The sequence below is a fragment of the Chrysochloris asiatica genome, unplaced genomic scaffold (assembly GCF_000296735.1).
Source record: "Chrysochloris asiatica unplaced genomic scaffold, ChrAsi1.0 scaffold00157, whole genome shotgun sequence".
NCBI classification, from domain to species: domain Eukaryota; kingdom Metazoa; phylum Chordata; class Mammalia; order Afrosoricida; family Chrysochloridae; genus Chrysochloris; species Chrysochloris asiatica.
In genome coordinates, this window is record NW_006408675.1 from 5,206,855 (window position 1) to 5,211,024 (window position 4,170).

Consider the following 4,170-nt stretch of genomic DNA (forward strand, 5'->3'; position numbering starts at 1 on the left):
CTTTTGCATTCCAATCACCAGTAATGAGCAATACATTTTGATTGCATGTTTGATTGATTTCAGATTGAAGAAGTTGGTAGAATTCTTCTATTTCAACTTCACTGGCTTTAGTGGTTGAGTAAATAGAGGTCCCAAAAATTTTGCTCGATCCACGTCATTAAGGTCAACTCTACTTTGAAAAGGCAGTTCTTCCCCAGTTGTCTTTGGAGTGCCTTTCAACCTGAAGGGATCATCCTCTGGTAATATTTTAAACAATGTTCCATTGCTATTCATAAAATTTTCAGAGGCTAGCCATTCAAAAGTGTTTCACCTCTCTGTCTTCCTAGTCTGTCTAAGTCTGGAAACTCAACTAAAATCTGTCAGCCATGGGTGACCCAGCTGTTATTTCAAATACTAGTGGCACAGCTCCCAGCACATAACAACACAGGACACCACAGGACACCAAACTGATAGATGAGTGGTGGAGAATTTGACTAATAATGTACAAATGATTAACACTCATGGTTGTTGGCCAAAAGTTTGGAATATTGAATCTACCCAGAAGCTCTGGTTATCTAGTTCCAAAATATCCATCACTGAAAAGTCTATGAATCAAGGTGGGGCTTGATGGTGAATCAGAGAGAAGTGCAGTGAGGATCTCCATCAGCAATAACATAGAATACCAGACAAAACAGGTTCAGGAGCTGGTCCCAGAACTCTGAACCACATATAATGGAATATTTAGAGAAATTGAAGGCTTACAGCCAGTGGAATTTGTAGCACAAGCAAGAAATCCAGTGCTTTCAGATCCACAGGCCTCAGCAGCAACAGAGTGGCCATCTTGGGTGAGAGAGAGTGGGGGAAGGATCAGAGCAGCCATGGATGCCTGATGTCTGACCATTCCTCTGAGATAAAGGTGTGGACATTTTTTTTTTTTTGGGGGGGGGGGGGAGGGTGGTATCTTTTCATTGGTCTTTGCTGTCTTCACACATCCATTCTGGTGACTAGAAGGGGTGACTGAGCAAGTGAACACTACCTTACCCCCAGAGGGTTCTACTATGCATGTGCACAGATCTCTTCAAAATTTAAAGGAATAGTTGTCACTTAAAACCAAGCAACAATGCAAAAGTTGTCACAGCTGCCCCTGAACTGTTTATCACTAGGGAAAAAAATCTTAATGGGGGTTGTGGAGGGAAGAGACCCATAATAAAAAGGAAACAGGTAAAAAATTAAATCCTGAGTTATGTCATAACAACCAACATCAGCTCCTTGAAATTCCTCAAGTGGTCTTGAAGGTAAGAAACCAAGAAAGGGACATTAAAATCACACTCATACTTGCCTACAGAATTTTAATTTTTTTTCTCTTCTTTCTTTTCTGCAATTTTAGACTACAGTATCAAATCTGTCTTTTTTGCTGTTGCTGTTTTGTTTTTTGGTCCCCTCTTTACCTTTAGCGGGCTCTTTATCTTACTGCATTACCCAAGAAGAGACAACAATTGTGGTCACTACAATATCCCACCATCCAGGCAAAAACCAATACCAGCTGACATACATCAGGTAGGCAGCCAACACCTGTGACAGTTACTCTGAGTTGAGTAATAAGAATGAGAAAGGAAGTTCATCTTCTAATCACATCTAGCTAGAGGCAATCCGAAAGCATAAGAAAAAATACCAAAACATACATTCATCTAAGTATTACATCCAGAGCCAACTACTGAACATGCCAAAGAAACAGATGACAATCTCTGAACATGTCCAGAAACAAGATAAAATCACTGAAACAAATGATCTGGAGGTAGACCTAGACTTCATATTGGAAGGAGGGCAGGCTTTGGAAATGCCTGAGAAGGAATTCAGAAAAATAATTATGAAATGTATCAAAATATTTTAGAGAGTTGCTGAGAAAAATAAGGAATAAGCCAGGAAAGTGCTACAGGAACAATCAAATAAGCTAGATATAGCATTGGAAACAATTAAAAACCTACAAAAAGGGGTCCAAATGATTAATAACAGAATATCAGAAATGGACAATACACTGAAAGGGCAAAGGAGTAGAATTGAAGAGATGGAAGCCAGAACTAGTGAGCTGCAAGACAAATCTCTCAATACTACTAAGATAGAAGAAGCAAGCAGGTAAAAAAACTTTTTTTAAAATTTGAAGAATGTCTAAGATTCATGTTGGACAACATGAAGTGGAATAACTTAAGAATTATCGGCATTCTAGAGCAGGAAGAATCACACAAGTCCACAAAGGAGATAGTTGAAGAGCTCCTGGAAGAAAATGTCCCTAACATCCTGAAAAGTGAACAAAATAAGCATTCAAGAAGCTCAAGGAATAGACCGCAAAAAAAAATAATAACAATAATAATCAAGACATATCATAATCAAGCGCTTCAAAATCAAAGATAAGGAGAAAATCCTGAAAGCAGCTAAGGAAAAGAGAAGTGTTGCATACAAAGGTGAGCAACTCAGATTAAGCTCAGATCTCTCAACAGAAACCATGCAGGCAAGAAGACAATGAGGATATACATATATATATATATATTAAGCCCTTAAAGAAAAAAAAAAAAACTTCCAACAAAGAATCCTCTACCCAGCAGAACTGTCGATCAAATACAACGGTGTAATCAAAACATTCCAGGATAAAAAGAAGCTAAGCCATTTTGCCACAGCCAACCGTGTGCTTCAAAACATCCTAAAGGGAGTTCTGTAGACTGAGAACCAACAAGAACAGACAACAACCAGAGACTGACATATGTGGCAAAACCAGCCAGAACTCAATCAACAAATGGAATCATTGAGAACAGAACAAAACTATAAGAACAAATTCAGGGGATCTGGGAAATCAGTCTATGATCAAAATAATTACAATATGAAAGAGGGTAAACACATAGGACAGAGATCCAGTTGGTGAGAAGCTTAGGTAGATTACAGGATAAAACAAACAGTCTTAAATGGAGGGGAAAGTTAATAGAATATAAGGTAACCTCAAAGAAAATTAATATTTCATAACAGCAAGAAAATGAAAATCCAAGAAGAACATGGAAATATTAAAACTGACAAGAAAGAACACACACACACATACACACACACACAAAACTCAGAACAGGAAGACACACAGAACAAAGAAACCAGCAACACCACAAAAAAACTAACATAAGGACAGCAATTAATCCATATCTATCAATAATTACATTGAATGTAAATGGATTAAATGCACCAGTTAAGGAAAAGAGAGTGGCAGAATGGATAAGAAAACAAGATCCTTCAATATGCTGTCTGCAAGAGGCTCACCTTACACACAAAGACAAAAACGGACTAAAAGCCAAAGGATGGAAAAAAATATACCAAGCTAATTGAAATAAAAACTGAGCAGGAGTGGCAATACTAATGTCAGATAAAATAAACTTTAAGGCAAAAACCAGGATAATAGATAAAGGTGGACATTATCTCATGATTAAAAGAACAATTGAACATGATGACATAACCATAATAAATATCTATGCTCCCAATGAAAGGGCTCCAAAATATATGAAGAAACTTCTAATAGATTTGAAGAAAGAAATAGAGAAATCTACATTAATAGTGGGCAATTTTAATATACCACTTTCAAAAATGGATAAAATAACCAGAAAGAAACTAGACAAAGACACAGAAGAACTAAACAACATGGTCAGCCAACTGGACCTCATAGATGTGTACACAGCGTTCAACCCAACAACAGCACAATCCACATTCTTTTCCAGTGCAATTGGAACATTCTCCAGAATAGACAGTGTTTTAGGCCACAAAACAAGCCTCCATCAATTTACAAACATCAAAGTACTACAAAGCATCTTCTCAGACCACAATGTTATAAAATTAGAAATCAACAATAGGAAGAAGAAGGAAAAAAAATCAAATACATGGAAACTGAATAATACTCTGCTGAAAAGTGACTGGGTAGTAGATGAAATAAAACATGCATTCATGAAGCTACTAGAAACAAATAAAAATAAAAACACAACACACCATAATCTTTGTTGTTGCTGTTAGGCGCCATTGAGTTGGCACCAATGCACATCAGAACGAAACACTGCCCAATCCTGAGCCAACCTCACTACTGTTGTCACACTTGAGTCCATCGATGCTGCCAATTGGCCAATCCATCTCTTTAAGGGTATTCCTCTTTTTCGCTGACCCTCCACCATA